General features: G+C 39.6%; 1 protein-coding gene across 6 annotated transcripts in view; it reads right to left on the bottom strand.

The window, feature by feature from the left end:
* The window catches only part of LOC123498727 (amphoterin-induced protein 2-like), a 437692-nt gene that overhangs the window by 374291 nt on the left and 38002 nt on the right, over positions 1-25399 (bottom strand). For all 6 annotated transcript variants that reach the window (XM_045246129.1, XM_045246126.1, XM_045246131.1 and 3 more), the window contains one exon: positions 17495-17521. The gene's annotated coding sequence lies outside the window, so the exon portion shown is untranslated. The remainder of the gene's footprint in view (positions 1-17494; positions 17522-25399) is intronic.

Genomic DNA, 25399 nt, shown 5'->3' with positions numbered 1-25399 from the left:
AAGGACGTGGAAAGATGTAGGGTGGTATCATCAACGTAAGAGTGGATAGATCAAGAAGTTTGGTTAAGATCATTAATGAATAATAGAAAGAAAGGGGGCTAACAGGACAGAACACTGAGGAACACCACTATTAATAGATTTAGGTGACTATCTACCACAGCAGCAATAGAATTGTCGGAAAGAAAACTTAAGATAAAGTTCCAGAAGGAAGGATAGAAACCGTAGGAGGGCAGTTTTGAAATCAAAGCTGTATGCCAGACTCTATCAGTAGCTTTTGATATGTTTAACGCGACAGCAAATGTTTCACCAAAATCTCTAAAAGAGGATGACCAAGACTCAGGAAAGAAAGCCAGAAGATCACCCCTAGAGCGGCCTTGACGGAAGCCATACTGGCGATCAGACAGAATATTGTGAATCTTCCTATTGAGGATAAATTAAAAAACTTTGGATAAACAAGAGATTAAAGTTATAGGACGGTAGTTTGAGGGATTAGAACGGTCACCCTTTTTAGGAACAGACTGAATGCAGGCAAACTTTCAGCAAGAAGGAAAGCTAAAAGTGGATAGACAGTGGATAGACAAAGTTGAAAGAGTTTGGCCAGGCAAGGTGCAAGCACGGAAGCACAGTTTTTGAGAACAATAGGAGGGACCCCATCAGGACCATAAGCCTTCCGAGGGTTTAGGCCAGCGAGGACATGGAAAACATCATTACGAAGAACTTTGATTGATGGCATGAAATAGTTAGAGGGAGGAGGAGAAGGAGGGGAGAAGCCCAGAATAATCCAAGGTGGAGTTTTTAGCAAAGGTTTGAGAAAGAGTTCAGCTTTAGAGACAGATGAGAGATGGCAGTGGTGCCATCAGGATGAAATAAAGGAGGGAAAGATAAAGAAGTAAAGTTATTGGAGATGCTTTAGGTCAGATGCCAAAAGTCACGAGGGGAGTTAGAGTTTGAAAGATTTTCACATTTTCTACCTATGAAGGAGTGTTTGAAAAGTTGAAGAACAGACTTGGCATGATTTCGGGCAGAAATATTAACTGCACGAGATTCAGGAGATGGAAGGTCAAGTATCTTTTGAGGGGAACCTCTCTATCATGTATAGCACGAGAACAGGCTGAGTTAAACCAAGGTTTAGAAAGTTTAGGTTGAGAAAAAGAATGAAGACACAATTACCTCTGTTATGCGTTCAACACACAAAGATAGGTCTCTGACACAGAAACAGTAAATATTCCAGGGAAAATCAGCACATCTCCTCAGGTCCCCTAATTGGCAGAGGCAAAACGCCAAAGGCACCTCCGCTTTCGGAGATTCATTGGTGAAATTGGACAAGATACAGAAAAGAGATTGTGATCGGAGAAGACCAACGAAGGTGAAAGGGTAACAGCTGAAGCAGAAAGATTACAGGTAAGGAAAAGATCAAGAATGTTGGGCGTATCTCCAAGACGGTCAGGAATACAAGTAAGGTGTTGCACCAGTTGCTCTAGGCCATTGAGGAGAGCAACGTTGAAGGCTATTTCACCAAGATGGTCAGTGAAAGGAGAGGAAAGCCAAAGCTGGTGGTGAACATTGAAATCTCCAAGGATGGAGATCTCCGCGAAAGGGTAGAGGGGCAGAATGTGCTCCACTTTGGAAGTTGAATAGTCAAAGAACTTACTATAGTCAGAGGAGTTAGGGGAGAGATAGACAGCACAGATAAATTTTGTGAGAGAGTGACTATTGAGTCGAAGCCAGATGGTGGAAAACTCGGAAGATTCGAGAGCGTGGTCACGAGCGCAAGTTAAGTCGTTGCACACATGTACGAAACATCCAGCTTTGGAACGAAAATGAGGATAGAGAAAGTAGGAGGGAACAGAGAAGGGGCCTCAGACAGCTGTGTTCAAGCTAGATCAACAAAAAGTCCTGAGGCTTCTGATGCCAACACCTCTCTTCCATAACACCTGTGATGTGTCTCAGCCATTTCTCTCAGTAAGGAAAACCTGGCAAACTATGTCCAGGACTGAGCGTGTTGGACGGCACCATCACCGGAAAGAAAAGACTGTACGAATATGGCGACCCTTTAGAGTCATTTACTATAATGGAATATCACGAAAGTAGCAGCAGCAGTAGTAGTGGTGGTAGTAGTGACGGTTGTGTGTGACCTATTCTCTCTTGTTCTCATTACCTTAAGATCTGTCTCAAAGCACCCTGGTAGTAAATCAAGATGCACACTTCACATGTAAAATACTTGAAAGTATTTCACGAAGTACTGCACTAAGCAAATGTGCAAACTGTGAAAATTCCAAAATCCAGAAGTTTTTTGATTTTTATTTATTTATTTTTTTTTTTACCAAGCAATGAATATTTCATCTCAAACAATATGTGTAATTCACCTCGGTCGTCTGCTGGTCACCCAGCCAGTCTTCCCCATTACGGAGCGAGCTCAGAGCTCATAGACCGATCTTCGGGTAGGACTGAGACCACATCACACACCGGGAAAGCGAGGCCACAACCCCTCGAGTTTCATCCCGTACCTATTTACTGCTAGGTGAACAGGGGCCACACATTAAGAGGCTTGCCCATTTGCTTCGCCGCTTCCCGCGTCCCGCGACTCGAACCCGGTCCTCTCGATTGTGAGTCGAGCGTGCTAACCACTACACTACGCGGTGTGTATTTATCTACGTATTTATTTATTGCCTTTTCTATTCATATTTCTAAGGCAACACTGAACCTCTCCTACGAAGAACGACAAATAAGAGCATGTAAATCTAGTTTTTTCTGCACTTTTGTCCTTCACCTAAATAAAAACGTAAGACTAGTTTATAAAATTACTGCACTTCAATAGTCTCAAGGGGAGTACTGAAGTGTGTCATGGGGTATGAGGGTGTAAAGAGCTGTTGAAGAGGTGTTCAAGTGTCTTAAGGGATGAAAAAAGATGCAGGTTTTAATCTCATGGTGACCAACACAAAAGAGGCGGTTCACGACTAATTTTTACTAATAAAGCAGCCTTCCGCCACAAGTCATTGTCTACACAAAGGACTTTCAGCTCAGAAGTTAATCTGTGTATATTCCCCGTACTTAGCGTGAGGTGCACGTGTTTCACCAGCGTGATGCAACATGGGGATTGCAACAATATAATATCAAAAGCTACTACACTGGAAAGTTTTCATTTGATTTCTTTCAAAACATAATTTACGCACTAACACTAAATAATTCACACTACAATCAGTGTTACACAAATTTTTCTCTCAACAATAACTTAATCTTGCTTCACAAAATATTACACACACCAGACAAAAACCAAGAACTGATTTTTGAGCCAACCAGTAACGTTGTTGGTGTAAATTCAATCCCAAACATATTTCACCATTTCAGCGCGGCCTGCAGCTCTCGCCACTCAGAACAGGACCAAGATCTGTCATCGTAGCAAATCGTGTGACACTGACTAACTGGATCGTCTGTTATCCTTCACCAGCGCCAGCCCTTTGTCACGCGCCTCTCTATAGCAACACGGATGTATGTTATCATTTCCTGAACACAAGATCAAATTCATCAGCAGAATAGGTGACCAACATTAAGAAGTGCTAAAAAGTGTTGCAGGTGCTTCACTTCGCTGAATTTGTATCTCTAATACATCTCTCTCTCTCTCTCTCTCTCTCTCTCTCTCTCTCTCTCTCTCTCTCTCTCTCTCTCTCTCTCTCTCTCTCTCTCTCTCTCTCTCTGGCATTCGTATAATTATTCAGGACGATGAATTAATGATTAGTATTCATCACGTTACTCCACAAATACGAACCCTTTATCAAAATCTTCAAATGTCAAAATAAGTATTGAGTTATGATGCCAATAATTCCATTGCGATACTCTAAAACGCTGTATGGGAATAAACTGGAATGCAAGATATCGAGCACAAAATATTCTCTATTCTAAGTGGCGGTGGCTGCAGGTGGTGGCAGAAATAAGAATAACAGTAATTTGCACCAGTAGTAGTAGTAGTAGTAGTAGTAGTAGTAGTAGTAGTAGTAGTAGTAGTAGTAGTAGTAGTAGTAGTAGTAGTAGTAGAAACAGCAGCAAAATAAAAAGTGGTGGTAGTAGTAGTAGTAGTAGTAGTAGTAGTAGTGACAATAACTTGCTATTCATAGTGCTGTATTAGTTTGACTGAATGTTTCAAAGGCAAAATTTTCATGACAATTTCCTGGATGCTGTCTTCTGTGATAAGGAAACAAGAAACGACGCACACTTGACCTACCTAACTTCCTCCTTTCCTTCCTCGCTTCCTTCCTTCCATCATTTTTGAGACAGAAAAGATCGCTCGTCAGCCTTTAATGTCAACTGAGAAATTTATCTGAAGAGTCTCACAATAAGCTATAGACGTCAGCTGACAGCTCTTATCGCTGAAAACTAAGTGGATGATGAAGGTCACCTGTCAGATCTATGCCATCCTGAGCTACAGATGAACGGTCAACGATTTACGAAGGTTCAATTATGATGAAAATCCCTTCCCTTATTTCCTGTTTCTTTATCACCACGAGTTACGTGTGCTGTGCTGAACAAAAGAAAACGGATGGCGGTCTTCAGGATAAATCAATATTTCTAGGAAAGGATTTCCTTTTCCATTTGTTACTTTCTAACTTCTTCGGACATCAAAGCTGGGGCGTGAGCCGTCACAGCAAAGGCATTATTACACCGACAGCTGCACCGGTGAGTCTGGCTGGCCCGAGGTTGTGCGAGTCACTTCAATCCAAGTTTTTCCTCTGACATAGTGGAAATATTGTTCTAGGGAATCTGAACGAAAAACTTGTCATCACGTTGGTCCTCTAATGGAATGACTCGTGCTTACAACTTATGGTTCTTACCACAGAGAGAGAGAGAGAGAGAGAGAGAGAGAGAGAGAGAGAGAGAGAGAGAGAGAGAGAGAGAATTATACGCATCAGTAAGCAGATAGATAATTGGAAGAACTCATGGTTGGATAGATAGGTAGATAAATAGGGTGTAAGACTCAAATGGATATGGTGACGTGTAGGATTCTGAAATCAATTAATCGCTGCTGCACAAAATTCTACTTTTTCAACCGCTCTCTGAGTAAGCCACCGCAGTACTACAGCTTTCATTTCATACTACATAATGATGAAAACAGATACATTCACTCTTATATATTAATGAAAACACTAAAGACTAACAATTTACTGGAAAAGGTGTTTCTGTTATTTGAAGGCTTCCTGAAATGACATATGATAAACCGGGGACAAGGAATGAGTTTGTCAGAATTCGGAAAGATGAATTTGATTGCCTTCACCGATAAGAGGAACAAAAGATCTTCACGTGTAGGCGGCCGGCGGAGAAAAGCACGATCCTTGGCATTATGCAGATCTTGAGAGTAATAAATCTGTTCAAGTAAAAGTCGAGTGGCAAATTTCAAATGCCTGACATACACCTCTGCGACCAATATTTATGGAACTGTAAAGGTGAAGCAGCAGGTAGCGCACACTCGGCACATACTCGCTCACATCAGCTAGCGAGAATGTGAGTATATCCTGTTGGGTTTTTCAATGTTTAGATACGTAATATAGCTAACCACACACTCTCAAGGGAAACGGTAATGCAGCTTACCATAAACTCGTAAGGCACAAAACAGTTGCTTCAGTGCGTTTCTACTTTTCTTTTTGTGTTCTTAGAGTCAAAGCAGCCCGTCATTCTTAAGGAAGAAGACATGACACTTGACTATCAGGACTACCACCACAACCAACACCACCACCACCACCATCAAAACCACCACCATTACCACCACCACCACCACCACTATTACAACCTCCCACAATAGATGGAGAAAATGGCACTACAATGGAATGCTCTCACATAAATGAAATATAAAACCTCTAATTTACGCGCCAAATGATATGATTATTCAATATTTCATTTTCTCTCTTTTATTTTCTTTCATAATTGATTGTGCACAACTGATTTAGCGTTAGAAAAAAGCTCCTTTGGTAAAGATAGTGATATATGATACGTAGATATAACAGTTTTTCAGATATGATGCAAGATGGAACACTAGTGAAATACTTAAGGGTGGTATTCTCATATAAAGGAAGATATCACACACTAAAAAGGAAGAAAATAAAATTCTTACGTATATTCCAAGTTTCATAATCCATTTCCACTCTCCTGTTTACTTTTTTATTTGAAGAACAGAGAAGAGGGAGTGGTACGATTTCTATTATTCCCTAAGCCACCCATACTACTAATACTCTCATTTTCCCTGTCAACCTTGCCAGTAATATAACTTTTCCCTGGCAGCCCTCCCATTATTTTCCTTGCCAATCCTATCAGTAATACCATTATTTTCCCTTCCTACCCTATCAGTAATACCATTATTTTCCATGCCAGCCTGCCAGTAATACCATTATTTACACCCTGTTCTCATTACTGATTACTGCACGCCGTGGTGAGGCCCTGACGCCACGGACCTTGGCCCGCAAGCCCATACCTGAACACACCTGACACATACCACACAGACTGCTACACATGACACTCATGCGCGCGCACACACACATACACACACACACACACACACACACACACACACACACACACACACACACACACACACACACACACACATGACGCATAAATTACGCAACTAACACACACCACACATGAAACCTGTTTAACACACACCATATTCATTACACACACACACACACACACACACACACACACACACACACACACACACACACATACACACACACAATTGGGAACAAAGGCCAGGCTCATCCCACCAAAAACAACATATGTATTACGTAATCCCTCATGCTTAATTGAACGTATTATCACATTACTGGTCCACGAGTATTATAATTCCGCACCACTTTTTCTTTATTACTAAATGAACATTCGGCAAAGCAAGTCAATGCTGAGAGGGTGAAGGCCGGAAGTTATACTGTAGTGCTTATGGTAATGCATTGTTTAACACCACACGCCAACTTATAATGATTGCACTCGATTATTTATGTGAGTAATGCTGGATCCTTTTCGTATGTGAAAGTTTTCCAAACTGTCCACCTTTCCCTATACTTCCGGCTGTATCCTTTGAAGCTACACTATTTTCATGCAATTAAACTTGTGTTCTATTTCATTACTAATTATGAATCTTATCAATCTATGTCAGTAACGTGAGTGAACGTACAACTGCAATCACGAAAAGGTGATAATGTTACTCGAATACTCCTTTGAAATTACACTCATATGCCCTCAAAGCTGGACACAAATTTATCATTAATAATATGACGGTAATTAATTTTAATATTGCTAGATGATTTCACTGACCCAATTTTATACATCGCCCACTCTAGGCTTTAACATACACGAACTCTTCTTTTGATATCAGCCATTCGAAATTAAATTCATAATATGAAAAATTTCAGATAATATTAGCTACAGAAGCTAAAGGTGTCAGTAGGTTACAGTGACGATTTAGTGACTGGAAGGAGAAGGTCACCAGGAACCTTACGAGCGTCCTATTTCATTACGAGACAGCGGAAAAATATAGAAAAAAAGGAGATAAAGATAGAGTGGCACCATCAAGAGTCCGTGCAATGGAGGGCTCAAGTGTGATGTGGCACTGACAGGAGGAATACTCTCTATCGTCTTTCATATTTTTCCCTCTACATTTATCTCAGTGAAGAATATCATTGTATGAGGTACTACAGCGGCGGGATGATGATGAGAGTGGTGGTGGTAGTGGACATGGTGGCGGTGGTGAGGGTGATGATGATAGTAATGGTAATAATGCTATGATGAAATTCTTTCCCTTGATCAGTTTCTCTATTTTCTACGCCTCCACATTCTAAGTAATAATAATAGTGATAATAATGATGCTACTAACAACAAAAGCCATAACAACAACAACAATAAAGAATATATATAAAAAACTGACCTAACAATGAAAAACACACGATCATTTCCACGATACAATAGCAAACATATAAAAAAACTATTCTGCTCTGGTCATCAGTTCGGTATCTGCACTTGGTTTTATTCCCGCATCTCTGCGTGGAAGCATATTAATGGCAGACGCTCACTTTTGAAGCGGGGTCGGATTCAATAAGACGCAATTATTGGCGCATCAATTCCCCGCCGGCACGCTGGAGCTGTAATGAAGCGGGCCTCGGGGAGCAGCAGGTGGCTGGCCGCCTCTCTAGCCTTTATTCTCACCTGAACTTCTCCACTCTGCTCCTCAGCCAACACACAGCCTTATAGAAGACCGCTTAATTCATCTTCACTATGACATAACTGTATGCTAGAAATTTCCTTAAGATTAAAAAAATATATCTAACACAGACGTATAGAATAGAGTGGGTTCTCCAATATTAATGTTTAATTGTATTAAAAAATTTCCTTTCTATTCAAAATAATGTATATTTGACTAAGCCTTATAGAGGATCATTTCATTCACCTTCATGACGAGGTAATTATATTTCAAAATTTCCTTGTTAATCAAAAGAAAGGCATATTTGATAAAGCATTAAAGAACCCTTAATTTATTCCTTCACTGAGACATAATTATAAAACCTGCTTGATATTTGAAAGAAAGTACATTTGAAGCATAATGCTTTATTCCCCGTCACTAACACGTAGACGGAAAATTTCCTTGCTTATGAAAAGAAAATGTTTTTGTTACTGTTATTTATTTATTTACTTTTTTTTTTCATTCTCGAGACTATACAACTCTACAGTAATGCGTGCTCTATCACGCTTCATTAAGTCTAATCATACTGAAAAATATGTTTTAAATTATTGTACGTTCTACCTTATAGCATTAAAATCTCAAATTATTTTTCCTGTCCTATTCTATTTTTCAATCTACAAAAAACTTTGAAGAGTAGATGATTGTGTACCTAGCCTTACTATATCAATATCATATCCTAGAATATTCTTAAGTGATATTTGTCCGGCGGATAATAGCTAACTGGCATCTCAATACACACCAATGTTACATATTCTTCTATACAAACTCAGGAACTTTTAAGAGAAATGATTGAAGTTTCTACATCCTGAGCTATGGCTCGCACTCGCACGCTCTCCAGCCTGAACTGTGGCTCGCAATTTACGGACTAATACTGAAACAAATGATAAACTGTAATTTTCTTGAATAAGCCTCTTCATCGACATTTTACGCCGCTTTTCGGGTATCAAAGAATCGCAGAATATAAGATGTTAAATGAAAAGCATTATGAAACATTAGATCCCTAAAATTGAATACGTTACCAAATATGGAAGTACAAACAAATAAACCTATCCTAACTCAATAACAAATATATACAGTTCATTTTACCTTTCCTACAATAAAGTGTTTCTCAATTTTCCTATCTCTTTTTTCTTCTTTTAAGTTTACAAACTACTCTCTTGCCTTTCTTACTACATAATAACTATTCCTCATATCCTTCTCAATAATGAGCAATATAATACATTCTACGTATCTTCCCTCCTCTGCTCGGCCAACAAACAAACCTAAATTAATTGATGTATCGCAATATATCACAAACATGCCAGTAAACCATCCATAACGAAAAATAAAAATTCACATTTCTTACAATAATTTTTTTTTTACTTTTTTCTCTTTTTTTTTTCATTTGACTAACAACCTCTAACACATTTTTTCGTACATAAACAGACATCCCAGGTTACCCTCCACTAATGAAGAATATTGTGCGTTCTATCCTTCTTACATTAATAACAAGCTTTTCAATGTCTTTTTTTTTTCAATTGTTATTCACCTGGGCCAATAAACAACTCTCCTGTACTTAACTGATATATCACTAACACATTCCGAGACATCCTCAATAGTGAAAAAGTAGTACATTCTACCTTCCTTGCAATAATGTATACTATAACTTATTTTCCCTCTTCTTCCTTTGGGACCAACAAAACCGACCCTCTTACACTTCATTTATTCACCACAAGCATATCACAAACATTCTTAATATTAGAAAGAAAGAAGATACAGTACAACCTGTCTTCCTTGATTACCATGTCTCTCAAATTATTTAGAGCGAAGAATTTTCCGTTCTTATTCGACTCGTATCCAACCCCCACAGGACAGAGATGCTGCTGCTGCTGCTGCTGCTGCTGCTTCCCCTCACCCTATTGGCATTAAGAAAACTTACTGCCATCTTGCCCTCGCTCCCCTCACCGATAAATTTCCTCGCCGTCTCGACACACCTAAGACGATTTTGATATTACACCGAAATTATCTACCCGAGGATCCTGCTGCTCCATCTAAAGCGTGGGAGGGATGGGGAGGGATTGAGGGAATGATGGAGGGAAGGTCGGAGGTTCAGGGACGGACTGGGTAGGGTACAGCAGGATGGAAGATGGTGCTAAGAGAGAATGAGGAGAGTATTGGAACACTGATGGAGGTGTGTGTTGGACAAGCCGTACTGGGAAGGGAGCAAATCTTAGCGGAGAATGAGGGAGAGTATTGGAAGAGAGTGAAAAGAGAGATGTGTTGGGAGCGGAGAGGTGAGGGAAGGGAAGCATGTGGTGAGGGAGTGGAGTGTCAAGTGTGGCAGGCAGAACGGACGGAGATTAACAGGTTAAGTCGAGTTACTTGTAAATATGTAATGTTTGGTGACGGGGAACGTTGTTCAGCAGAAATGGAAAACAGTACATACATAGCCAGACGTTGAGCAATATCCTATGCTTTCATTATATTCAGCGCTCTCCCTCCACCGTTAAGTCCTTTGATCAGCTGCAATCCACTAGTTGTCCGGTTTATTAAAGGGACTTAACAAAAAGAATTAAAATGGAGAGTTTATAAAAAAAAAACGCTTAAAATAATGAAGATAAGTGTGCTGTCTTACTCAACCACTGATCATCATAATATAAGCGTAAAATAAGAGTGTGAAGAGTCAAAAGGCGGAATGCAAACATAAAGGAACACAAAGGTAAGACAAAAACAGAAGGATTTATTAACCTTTACTAAACTGTTTCTGAAAAGTTACAGTATCTGATTTGGTATAGAGATGTGTGAGAGTAAGGCAAGGAAATGAATAACTTAATGTAAACTGCTTAGGATGGAACTTAAGGCCGGATACTTGGAGAACAAGTCAAGATACTAAACGAAAAACATTAATAAAATCTAAACAAATCAAAATATTAAACGAAAAACATTACTAATAAACTAAGTAAATTTAAACGAAATCGACATAAAAAGAAACACGTGAGCCACAAATGATTGCTTTAAAAATCCCTGGAAACCATAAAGGGAGTCGATGTTTGGCATGCAGGAAAAAATAGTCCCGGTCCGACATTCAGTTTTCTTTCCCCCATCAATAAATAACACTAAAACTTTGTCGGGTACTGATTAAAACACCTGCACCATGTTATTTGTTGTAAAATCCCCCCTAACCCGTTCACTTTTTCTTTACATTCCCACCTGTTCCTCTCTTGCCTGAGTGACTGAGAGATGGCACTGGGGACACAAGAAGAAAACTATTGCGGTGAGGGAGAAAAAAAAAAAAAGTCGCGGGGATGAAGATATATTGTTCCTCAATCTTAATTCCACCTTTCAATTTATACCGACAACTGTCACAAGAACAGCAACTTGTCTTAACTCTGACTACTTTGGCTCCTCATTCTTAATAAAACGTTTCGATGCAACTTTATCTCAGTAATTTTCAAAGAAAACAATGATAACAAAGTAAATAATTGAACATTTTATTTTATTATTTTTCACATATGCTTTTACTTTTTTACTGAAATTATGTAGGATACCATATATAAAAATGTGTCATGTTATTGTTCATGAGAAGTGATGCACACGGGTTTCAAAATTTCAAATATCCACAGCCATATTTGTCTAATTTGTCAAACGCTACACAATCAATCAATATTTGCTGATTCTCCTTGATATATCCTCACTTTAATTTTGTTAGCCTTACCAACAGATACAAAATCCATTCTTGTGAGTCTTGACATCACTTCTACATTTTCATTAATCTAACTTAAGCAAATTCACTTGTTCAGCCAACTAATTCTGCCACATCCTTATTTAATTTCCTTATCTTAACACATCCCTATTCCAATTTACATACTCTTTCCTCTACCTCCAGCAAAAATACATTTCTATTTATGCAAATTTACATTTCTTACTCTTCTAAACCTAACAAATCCATGACACTCATTCCTATAACTCTCCGCTCCACATTCGCGTTACCTAACTCCACAATACATCCACACGGCTTTCCCTCCTCCATTTTTTGACATGCTCCAAATCTTTCCACCAAGGCTCAACTCCATATCATCTTTAACGATAAGCCTTAATCATATGTAGTAAAAAGGGGCGTAAATCCCCAGCTTCCCCTTGCACCACCACCACCACCACCACCACCACCACCACCACCACCTACCTGCGTCTCCCACCTGCATCAGCTGAGCGAAACTTACGTCACGCAGACCATTATTATAGTACTGTAGTCCCCGGAAATGGCGCTGGGTCAAAAAATGTTTAACAGGACAAAGGGAAAACGCCATTAGAGGAATCATTACAAATTCCCCTCCGGTGACGATACTGTATTGTTGCCGCCTTTCTTTTTGCGTTAATATAGGGCGAGAACAAGAGCAGAGATGGGGATGAGAGAGAGAGAGAGAGAGAGAGAGAGAGAGAGAGAGAGAGAGAGAGAGTGTGTGTGTGTGTGTGTGTGTGTGTGTGTGTGTGTGTGTGTGTGTGTGTGTGTGTGTGTGTGTGTGTGTGTGTGTGTGTGTGTGTAATTACCTCGGCCGCCACACATTAAGAGGCTTGCCCATTTGCCTCGCCACTTACCGGGACTCGAACCCGGGCCTCTCGATTGTGAGTCGAGCGTGCTAACCACTACAGTGTGTGTGTGTGTGTGTGTGTGTGTGTGTGTGTGTGTGTGTGTGTGTGTGTGTGTGTGTGTGTGTGTAATTCACCTCGGTCGCCTTCTGGTCACCTAGCCAGTCTTCCCCATTACGGAGCGAGCTCAGAGCTCATAGACCGATCTTCGGGTAGGACTGAGAGTAGGAAAGCGAGGCCACAACCCCTCGAGTTACATCCCGTACCTATTTACTGCTAGGTGAACAGGAGCCACACATTAAGAGGCTTGCTCATTTGCCTCGCCACTTACCGGGACTCGAACCCAGCCCTCTCCATTGTGAGTCGAGCGTGCTAACCACTGTGTGTGTGTTTCACTGTTTGATCTGCTGCAGTCTCTGACGAGACAGCCAGACGTTACCCTACGGAACGAGCTCAGAGCTCATTATTTCCGATCTTCGGATAGGCCTGAGACCAGGCACACAACACACACCGGGACAACAAGGTCACAACTCCTCGATTTACATCCCATACCTACTCACTTCTAGGTGAACAGGGGCTACACGTGAAAGGAGACACACCCAAATATCTCCACCCGGCCGGGAAATCGAACCCCGGTCCTCTGGCTTGTGAAGCCAGCGCTCTAACCACTGATCTACCGGGCGTGTGTGTGTGTGTGTGTGTGTGTGTGTGTGTGTGTGTGTGTGTGTGTGTGTGTGTGTGTGTGTGTGTGTGTGTGTGTGTGTGTGTGTGTGTGTGTGTGTGTGTGTGTGTGTGTGTGTGTGTATGGATACATAAGTATGTACATTCAGATAGATACAGTGCTATATGTATACATACGTACACACTACGTATGTATTTTACATCTAGGATAGAAAGGGAAATAGATATGTAGAGAGATAGCAAAATTCATAAATAGATAGAAAAACATGTATACAGACCGTTGAAAAATATTAACCCTATTAGCTAATTAGTGAATGAACAAATTAATATTAAGTAAATAAATGAAGGAATAAACAGATAAATGAAAAAGATCCAAATATATGGATAAATAATTTTTTTTATATAAAGTACTTGATATGAAGTTGCCAATAACTATTCGCTTTAATCCATTAACTAAATTGCCGTAAAAGAGAAAAATACAAAATATAGGTTTACTTCAACACACTCCTGCATTAATTTTAGTCACAAGTGATGTTGCCACACCTGTAATGGGCACCTGTCATATTGATTTCATCATCAATTAAATGTATCCCTCTTATCAAAAGGTGGTGAGCTCCATCGGACTCTACACACATCACGAATCCGAATCTGATATTAAATAATGCGCAGTGTGTTAATATAACCATCAGGTGGTTCATAAACGGTGATTACCATCAAATGGGATGTAGAGGGCAAGCACTCTACTGTTAGTGGTGAATTTCTTCATAAAGTTGTTATCATTCAGTTCATATACTGGTGACCTTATTGTGCTGAATGTGATAGGTAAAGAAAAAAGAATAACTGATTCTCTGATTGACAGGTAAGAATAATGCTTGCTCCCTCATTTCAGTCAATATAGACGACTGTATTAAACGAAAAATTAAGCTATAAGCTCTGTAATGTTTGAATTCTTATATTACTCATTTTCTTGCGAGTACGAATAATAAGTCTTTCAGCATGCACATTCTACACGCGTATTTGTGCTCACTTGCACGCACGCACGCACGCACGCACGCACGCACGCACATACACACGCACGCACGCACGCACATACTCACGCACGCACACGCCTGCGCACGCACGCACGCACACGCACAGACAGACAGACACACACACACACACACACACACACACACACACACACACACACACACACACACACACACACACACACACACACACACACACACACACACACATATATATATATATATATATATATATATATATATATATATATATATATATATATATATATATATATATATATATATATATATATATATATATATATATATATATATATATATATATATATATATATATATATATATATATATGTACAAATGTGCAGGATTCTCGACAAAAGGACAAAAGGAAAAATCTTTCCGTAAAAACGAAAAAGGTAAAAAAATATATATACATGAGCATTTCCTACGCTGCACAAATCTCCCATGTGTTGGTGAATGGAGTCTCTGTGATAAATTGTTATGCATTCACCATGAAAGCCAATTTGTTCTCTTAGTTGATTAGAGTCGACCTGTGAAAAAAGTGCAGCTTTTAAAAAAATTTTGTAAATCCTTCAAGCTACAGAATCAGACCTTAAAGATAATTCTTCTGCATCACTTCGCGACTCATTCACTTCACTTCGCATGAAAGTGATATTCTTTCATGTAAGATTTTCTCTTTCTCTTTCTCTATTGTTGTAATTATTATTATTATTATTACTATTATTATTATTATTATTATTATTATTATTATTATTATTATTATTACTATTACTATTATTTTTTCATTACTGTTATCATTAATACTGTTGTTATTATCCTTATTGCTGTTATTATTATTATTATCATTGTTATTATTATTATCAAATTATTTTCATTCTATTCTTTTATTTTATTATTCTAATATCATTTATATGTAATCCCAACATCTTTACATATACATTTTATATACTATTGTGTACTTATCAATATTCATGGATTATCTTCTACATGCCTTAAAAGCTTTGCTTACAAATAGGCTAGCCATTAAGTTATTGCCAAATGTTCTAATTTCATACATATATGTCACATTTGTATAACTTATGAGTTATAATAAATGTTCACTGTTCAATGTTCTCTCTCTCTCTCTCTCTCTCTCTCTCTCTCTCTCTCTCTCTCTCTCTCTCTCTCTCTCTCTCTCTCTCTCTCTCTCTCTCTCTCTCTGTGTGTGTGTGTGTGTGTGTGTGTGTGTGTGTGTGTGTGTGTGTGTGTGTGTGTGTGTGTGTGTGTGTGTGTGTGTGTGTGTGTGTGTGTGTGTGTGTTTGTGTGTGTATACAATTTACTTGACTGTGGCAAAATGCTGACATAATATGATGCAGTATTAACCACAACTGGATGTAGCTACATTGCCCAGTTCTCCGCTCCCAAGCATCCTTGCCAGCAGACACGCCATGGTATTTGCACGCTGAATGCCTCTCCCTCGCCAGCGTCCGAGTAAGCACAAGCTACACGGCTGTAGCGGTGCACAAGAATTCAAAGCATGAGTTGTGAGAAGGACTGGAAGTGCGAGGTGAAAGAAAGGGCAGTGTGGTATTTAGAGGTTTACGGGAAAAGGAGAAAGTGAGGTAAGAAGATTATGCTGTCTACTAACAAAATTGGTGTGCGAAGCAAGTAAATATAACTTAGGGTTTGTGAAACTGAAACAAAATGTTGCACAGCTGACCTCAAGGACAAGCCGCATAAAGTTTCGGGGAAGGAAAGTGTTTAATAATATATAACTTTATAACGACTTTATGAGCAAGCAGTTAGGTGAAAGTGGAAAAGAGAAACAGGAAACTGTGAGCAAAATATATAACATGCTTGGAAATTACAGACAAGGAGAAGATATTGGAAACATTAGTATAAAGAGGGAGGAAGATGCAAGGAAGCAGCTGAAGCTTAAGGGAGACAGTGAAGTGGCAGTTAGTCAGGATTTGTGAGAGAGTAAAGAAATGGCTACACCATGATTAGATGTTTGTGCAGGAAGGATGTTGAGCTAAGTGGCAGCGTGGAGGACTGGATGAGAACGAGGAGAGGGTTGCTTCCACTATCAAGGCAATGGGGAGGGACATGTGAGTGTAGTCACAGAGGCATTAGCTACAACAGCATCCTTGCAGAGGTGAGGAAACGACGCCAAGGGAGGGAATGAGTAAGGAATATATACACACTTTATTAGCAAAACTTGAGAACATACCATTCACCTTACATCAGGGGGAGACATCGCATATTTATTTCAATTTGCAATGTGACGAGACTTAAACACGAACACCGGTGAAAATTCTTGGCAAAAATAAAACCAAGTCCTTGAGATTTATACTCTTAAAACACCATGCAGCATTGCCGCCTTGGTACAGTGGGACCGTGTATGCTTTAGGGTCCGAGAGGTCCTCAGGCACATGGATTTGAATCCTGACCACGATCTAGGAGTAGGAAGGGCAAACACTCGTGGTGACGGTTCCCAAATGTCAAAACCAGGTTCTTCATTAGGAAGCACCGTCCTAATGTTAATAAAATATAGAAACCAGATGTAAAAATAAAAAGTATTGCCAAGTATCAAAATGTATGGCAGTTTCATCGCGTCTCCACTGGCATCCGATCTCTACGTCATTCTCTCCGTCATCTCTTGTTTTCTCGACCCCATCGCTCGCGTCTCTCGGCCAGAGCAACACCACTATGCAAATCTTAGGGCGCATTAGCTCAACCCGCTTAAGCTTGGAGGGAGGATGGGCTTATCTTAAAGGAAGGATGAGAGAGAGAGAGAGAGAGAGAGAGAGAGAGAGAGAGAGAGAGAGAGAGAGAGAGAGAGAGAGAGAGAGAGAGAGAGAGAGAGAGAGAGAGAGAGAGACTGACTTTCTCCCCACCTCCGCCCCTTGGGAGTGGTGGCATGCCTGCCTTCCACTCCCTCACGTCCGCTTTGGCCAAACGGTGGAGCTAAAAAGAAAAGTCAAACACAAGTACTTACATGCGAGTGACATGCCCGAGACGCCTTCTGGGGAAAGAAAGAGACGTTAGGTTAAAAAGTTATACAGATTTTTCTTGAGAGTACAATGTTTGACTTTTTTGTTTAAAAATCTACTTTTTAACCGCGTTTTATCCGATTTTTCTTTATTTTATGGAGACATAACAATATCATTTCACTAATTCTTTACGTGTTTTTTATGTGTATTTTCTCTTCTTTTTGTAATATAAAAAGCAAAAATAAAAGGAGTCTGTTTTGTTTGAGAATTTTAAGTGTTTGTACACTTTTATTTTAAAGGAATTGATGTAGTTAAGGGACTGTTGGATACCAAAAAAATATATAAAAGAAAAACACGTAACACTAAGCTGTCTCCCATACTGCAGTCTCTAAATTATGCCAGAATCCAATGGGAAACTCACAATAATAAATGATATTTGTATTAAACGTGTATAAAACACACACAAAGAAATAGATAAATAAACAGATGAATAAGTGAATGAATAAGCTGCTGCACCTGTCGCATTTTCAAGGCGTAATAACATCAATTTCCTTAACGCTATACCTGTAAATAAAAGGCAGCCAAATTTTACTTTGCATGAATACATTCATTGGTGTATGTTTACTTTCCGTTTACATTTAGACCAAGCAGCGTTTGGTATTACCGTTTTCTATCCCTTCATTTTCCTATTCATTTGCAATCAATTTCATATATTTCCCATCCCTTCACTCCTGCTCCCGCGTCCCTCCCTTCACGAGCTCCACGCGAGTCAGATGTATGGCCGCGCGATGGACTGTTTCACAGTAATGGAACAGTGCCACTGAACATTCACCATACGAACTGCCACAGAGAGAGAGAGAGAGAGAGAGAGAGAGAGAGAGAGAGAGAGAGAGAGAGCATACACAACCTAGGTGGAACATGAAGCTACGAACTTGGAAGTGTTATCAACAAACTCCGGTCATTGACAATGGCATAGCGAAAGAGGGAACCTATTGTGGAGGTGCCAAACTTTGACGCCACGGCAGGTACAGAGTGTCGGCGTGGCGGGACATTTGGCTGCCTCACGAGCCGCCAGGCTAATAGTCCTTCTGAATAAACATGCCTTCATTTCTATCTCGTATTTACATTTTGATAACACTATAGCTTTTGTCTATACGTGTTCCCTCAAACAATGTCCTGGAAACCTTAGATAAATCCTATGCTGTTCTTTTTTATACATTAAAGCATGAGACTTGCGTGATGTGGCGACATACTATAATAAAACCTGCGAACATGTTTTACCTGCACAATTTCGTAGTAAGCCGAGTTATATTCTTTAACTATTTATGTGCAGTGTAAAAAGAACACAAAGGTTTCTGAAGAGACTTAAGAGGAAGGTCAGGGGCACGAACTGCCGATCAGAGGGAACACTGCGTGACGGAATCCGGAAGCATACACGCGCGCGTCCGCGTGCATACACACACACACACACACACACACACACACACACACACACACACACACACACACACATACCTATCTATCTGTTTGTGTATTTCCTCGTATCTATGTTAAATGAATACGTGGGATGAGGTGATGAGTGGGGTTTTCTCCTTAAATATATATATGTACAGTGACTAACTAGTTCTTTATGTTCTCATAGCAGGTTAAATATGCTCTTTACTACTTTATTGTATTTGCATGGTAATTATGTTCAGCCAATATTTTCGCCTATCCTGACGTTATGGTTTCTCTATGAAAGAATTAAATACACTGCGCTCTGTGTGACATAATATCTAACACTAAAGAGACAAATTGTTTTGGCTGTCACATCCAGCTGCATTACATTTCTAATGCTACATTTCACCTATTTTATTCGCACAATAATAAGTATCAATACTTATATAAATATGAACATTACAGTTCCTAACACTTTGCTATCTATTTCTCTCTCGCACGATAAAGGCCAGGATAAATCTCGAACTTCCACGATGTACACTGGGCGAGAGAGAAGCAGTGAGGTGCGAAAAGTCCCAAGCATTCTGTCCGAACACCAGTATCACTCTTCCTTCAAACGCTACCGCTGAAGCACCTACACATATATTAAAATCCACTAGGTAAAGCTAGCTTGATATTGAACGCTACCTCTGCTAGAAGATAACCGAAGAGAGAAAGGAAAAATGTTTAAAGGCTCATTCAATGTTATCGCGAGGATGAAGTATAAAAACTATTGGAGTCTGTAGGAGGAAAAACATCAGGCAACGGCCAAAGTTATACCCACGTGATGATGAATAATGTATGTTGATCCACTGAGAAAACAAGCCAGCGCCGTCATCTGTAAGGCGGCGGGAAACTCACACGTAAGAGCACCAATACATAAAAGCAAATGTGTTGTCTGAGCGTACCCAAGAAGCGGTGCCCATCACCCTCCATCACACCCCATCACCACATCCTCCCCAACTTCCCATTCAGCCAACGTCCCCATCACCATCCATCACCAGGCATCACACACATCATCACGCCTTCACCACCCATCACGCCAAGCTACTTCCCATAAGCATCCATCACTGCGTCACCACCCATAGTAGCCCATCGCCGCCCGTTACCACTCACTCCCCAGCAAAGGGTCTGTGTTGTTTACTGCTGCCACCTCCGGTGAGTTACTTCATGGCTGCGGATGCCTTTTTCTTATTATGACTTTCGCTCGTAGCTGTCGAGTTTGGCAAGTCTAAGAAGATGTACAATGCCTCCATAAATGTAATCTTGTATGGGCACGCACACCCACTCACACAGCACATACTTCTTTATAAGTAAAATACCGCCAAACCTTTATCGATCATAGATTAAAGTTTTCTGTAGAGTTGTGCAAAAAATGCACAACATATAAGAAAAAACAAAAGAAAAGAAGAAAAGCAACAACCACAAACAACCTTGATCCTTTGGTGAACGCAGACTACAGGCAAAGACACGCTGTTTTTCCCTGGCTCAGATATTTGTTTTGAACGTGGTATGAGCTCCCTGGTGAAGCTGCGCCCGATGCACCGGCTCATCCCTCCCAGAACCCGGAGAAAAGACGTATTCTCTTGCTCTTGATTCCAGCCTTCACGCCAGCTTTACCGCGGCGGGTGAAGAGCCTCCAGCCACGCCGCGATGCACAGCGAGAGGATGTGAGGCTCAGCAGGATAGTGTCACGGTAATTTTCCAGAAAAATGCCTAAACTGGTAATGAGCAACTTATCACATTGAGCTTGGTTTGTCGCGCTGATGTTGATACGCGGGTACATGCACACAAGAACACACACACACACACACACACACACACACACACACACACACACACACACGTAAAGGATGTAATATCACAATAATTGCCGACAAAACAATTAAATCTCCAGAAATTTATTATAGTGTATAAAAAAAATGCTGTCTAAAGAACATCACAGTGTAGATACTATTGAAATAAGAAAGGTGTGTGTGTGTGTGTGTGTGTGTGTGTGTGTGTGTGTGTGTGTGTGTGTGTGTGTGTGTGTGTGTGTGTGTGTGTGTGTGTGTGTGTGTGCGTGTGTGTGTGCGTGTCGGAGAGAGAGAGAGAGAGAGAGAGAGAGAGAGAGAGAGAGAGAGAGAGAGAGAGAGAGAGAGAGAGAGAGAGGAACACAAACAAGCAAGACACGCACCACCACACAACAAAACCACCCTGAAGACACGCGGAAACAGACAGGCGGGCTGACACAAATAGCGACAAAGAGAATCACTGATGGGAGAAGAGGAAGAGGCGGAAATTTAAATCGCCGGAAGAGAGGATGCGCAAGTGACAAGCGGAGATAATTAAGGTGTCACCCCGGGGCGGCACCATGCAAGCCCTCGCCGCCTCCTCGCAGTTCATCAAAGTTTGACGCCCTCACTGCCGCCTTGCACCAGCTTGGAAGTCCTGCTTGATGCCACGCCTGCCGTCTTTTTTTTTTTCTCTTTCTTGTCGCCTCCAGAGAGAGTTATGTCCGATTCTTCCTTTATATCTGCTTCTCTTACACAAAGTTCCTGGTGTATTGTAGAAGTTTCTTGGTTGTTACATGAGCCACCAAACCAAGATCATTTTCATATTACAGATTTTGCTTTACCTTCTTATGAAATTGTATCCTTTTTTACTAGACGTTCACCTCTCCAAACAAGGCCTCTCTTCACTAGCTACTTGTCTCGCAGGATCGCACTAAAATAAATCATATCAGTAATGTCAATACTTTCTTCTAACTCGGTCCTCTCATCTGCTCTCACTGCATTAAAATAAATCATACAAGTAATGTCAATGATTTCTTTTAACATAGTCCTCTCACTTGCTCTCTATGCACAAACTTCCTCTGTAATACTTTCCTTCCTAGGATGCAGTAAAAGCAAATATGTCAAGCTAATACAGATGATTTCTACCAGTATTCTGATATTTTTACCTTAAAAAACAAAAATAACTGATAAAGACATCCAATAACAATACCATATCGTCTTTTACTCTACAATTTCCTCCAAACACATGATGCCGATGCGCACTGTACAACTTTCTGGGACGCTTTACCACAACATCAAATAAATTCAACGCAGATAATTTCAACTGTTTCCTTTTTTTCCTTTTCGAGGTCAAAGCGGCACTTGATACCATCCCAGCAATAGTTTCCCATTACGTAATTAGGGCAACGACATGGAGGTGGCGAGTGTGTTGAGTGTGCTAGGAGGCAGGTATTAAAATTAGGGCAGTAAGATGTTAACGGCATGTGCTTGACTCATTATTCTGAGATGGCAGGTTAGATGAGCGTAATGGCCTCAATATCACCTAATGGAATGACACATGCAGGACAATCTCGGTTAATTTCCCTTCGTCAGCAGACCCGTTAAGTATGGCGAGGGTATGGCATGTTTCTGGAGATGATATTGAATGTTAATTCAAAACACTGCTGATGAAAATTTTTTTTTTTTTTTTTCTTTTTTAGCTATAGACTCATGGGTTCATTGTGGCAAAAAGTTCAAGCTAAGCAGTGATGATCACAAGGCTCTTTGGTGTTTTTATTTCTTCTTGTAAAACTGTCCGCAAAAATTTTAGTGTTACGTGTTCCTTTGAAGTTTCCGCTCTTCAAAAAACACAGAGAGTGATAATAAGTAAAAGTAAAAAAGAAAATGTGTGTGTGTGTGTGTGTGTGTGTGTGTGTGTGTGTGTGTGTGTGTGTGTGTGTGTGTGTGTGTGTGTGTGTGTGTGTGTGTGTGTGTGTGTGTGTGTGTGTGTGTGTGTGTGTGTGTGTGTGTGTGTGTGTGTGTGTGTGTGTGTGTGTGTGTGTGTGTGTGTGTGTGTGTGTGTATATATATATATATATATATATATATATATATATATATATATATATATATATATATATATATATATATATATATATATATATATATATATATATATATATATATATATATATATATATATATATATATATATATATATATATATATATATATATATATCTAAGTCAGGAGTCTCTGTGCTCTCATTTCAATACCTTTCTTCCGTAGAGCAACACAGTTTTCTTTCAAAGAAAAAAATATTACTCTGTCTTTCTTTCTCACTTTTTTTTCAGAGCTATGTGAAATCTCAATAAAAGCTTCCTTTTCCATTCCATAGATATTATCACTCAATAAACCATTTATTTTTTTATTGTCATCCCTGTTTACGTAATTTCATATTTTCCTTTTTCTCAGGCTCAGGGAGATAAATGGTTTCTATGAGAAATGGCTGCTCTTCTTCTCTAAAAGTAATAATTCATTTAGGTTGCGTCCAAACACTAACTTATTACCACTTACTCTGTTACAATAATATCTCATCTGAACCTAATTAAATATTTTATTCATTTCCGAGTTCGTGAATGCAGCAATTCACTTGTCAGGTAACCCTTTCAGGAAGTACTGCTGAAGTCCTACAAATCTGCTACAGAATGTTAAATTTTTTATTATTACATTGTTTATGAATGAATCGTGGAAAATCTAGTGGAATCACAGTGACCGAAACTTAGCCATCATCCCATAAAGTCTACATCATTTTGCAGAAAACTCTCCTTTTCTTTATCAAACGATCCCAGACATACTTCATTACAAAATGTAATAACGATCCATATTCTCTAAAAATACTTAATATCTTAATTTTCTACAACAATTTGTATCGCACAACACGGGACTGCAAAATGCCTTCCTTACGTCTACCATTCTTCAGGAGCTTTGTTCCTTGTTAATTTATTTCCATTGTTTTGATGTTAAGGAAATTGACCAAGAGCACAAAAAAGGAAAAAGAGAAGCCCACTTAAACTGTTTTACATAATGAATGGGCAGCCGTTACATCCATAGGTGTCTTGCATGGACCATTCCGTCTCAACAACATTACAAAAAAAGAAATCAAGTATCGTTAACCTCATCCACTCTTCCTCTCTTGTATAACATAAATCTCAGCATTCTCATATTCTATTCATCATTCAGCGCTATAACATTTTCTTCCACCACAGCTACTACTCTTTCTACCTTAGGAATTACACATCTTCTTGTCTGTCCCTTCCTGTCACCTATAGAACTACAAATTTATTACGTGTACCCAGTCGTCAATTTCATATTCATGCTGGTACTATGATTATCTCTCCTGCTACAATTGTGCCTTTCTTTTGAATACATACATGCCATCCTATTCTTCCTCAAGCACAAATACCTAGCTTACTATTTTTTTTCATTTTTCCTTGCGTTTGTGTGAAGGGAAGAGGGAGTAAGGGTTGTGTGGCTCTTACTTGCATGCAATATATAAAGTATCATTCTTAAACACAAACTTCAATAATATTTCTGCACTTTATTAACTTCACTTACTAAAATAAACCTTAAAAGATAGTAACGTTATCCTCTTTTTATTATATACAGAGGAATAATAATCTGTCATTTCCAATCCTTATTTCCTACGACGCAAACCCGAGTGTCAGCGAGGCCAGCGAGTCACTCAGAGCACTAATTTAATGCTATATTTAGAATTGTAGAGCAACAACAGTCATCTCAATTCTCCGCCACTGAATTGTCTATTTTCTTGCTTCTGAAACCTAAACATTTCACGGACTATCATCTCTCTCTCTCTCTCTCTCTCTCTCTCTCTCTCTCTCTCTCTCTCTCTCTCTCTCTCTCTCTCTCTCTCTCTCTCTCCGTGACCTTTATTCAATAGTTGCCACCAAAACAAAATTAACGAGTTGTTTCTGTTCACGTATACGGATATACAAGACAATATATCAGAATATTTAGGATTCAAACCAGTGATATACTCCGCCCGTGTTTTGCAGCCTCACGCTTAGCAGATCACGGCCATACTGAACGCGAGGGAAAGTATTGTTATCACTGACTGTTCATGGTATTGGCAGCAATTTAACTTCAGTGATTTATACTTTGTGAGAATATGATGATCAATAGCTAAAAAAAAAGAAAAATAAGTTGTGAGCGAGAGGAATATGATATTATGATGCAGTGACGGTAACTCACCTAAAATTTTGTAATTCTTCAAAAGTTACAAGAAAATTGAGAAGGAAATTAGTGATGAGCTTGAGCCAAAAGCCGCCAGTGAAGAAAAAATAATTGTTGTTACAGCCTCTCTATTCTTTCATAATCATAAAAAAAAAAAATATCCTTCTTACATCTATATTCCTGCCTATTTTTTTTTTTCATATATATACTTACCAACCTACTTTACAACTGTCTACCAATTCATCTCCCCATCTTTCCATTCACACTCGCATATAAACCTAACATTCCATTTCCAGCTAGGTAACCAAAGCAAACCGTCTACACAGCCAGCATGGTGCAGTAAATGGTTCAACCACATCCCAAACCACACACACACACACACACACACACACACACACACACACACACACACACACACACACACAC

The sequence above is a fragment of the Portunus trituberculatus genome, chromosome 48, assembly GCF_017591435.1.
Source record: "Portunus trituberculatus isolate SZX2019 chromosome 48, ASM1759143v1, whole genome shotgun sequence".
Lineage (NCBI taxonomy): Eukaryota > Metazoa > Arthropoda > Malacostraca > Decapoda > Portunidae > Portunus > Portunus trituberculatus.
Note: the sequence above shows the minus strand (reverse complement) of the source record. Positions and strands in the feature narration are given on the sequence as shown.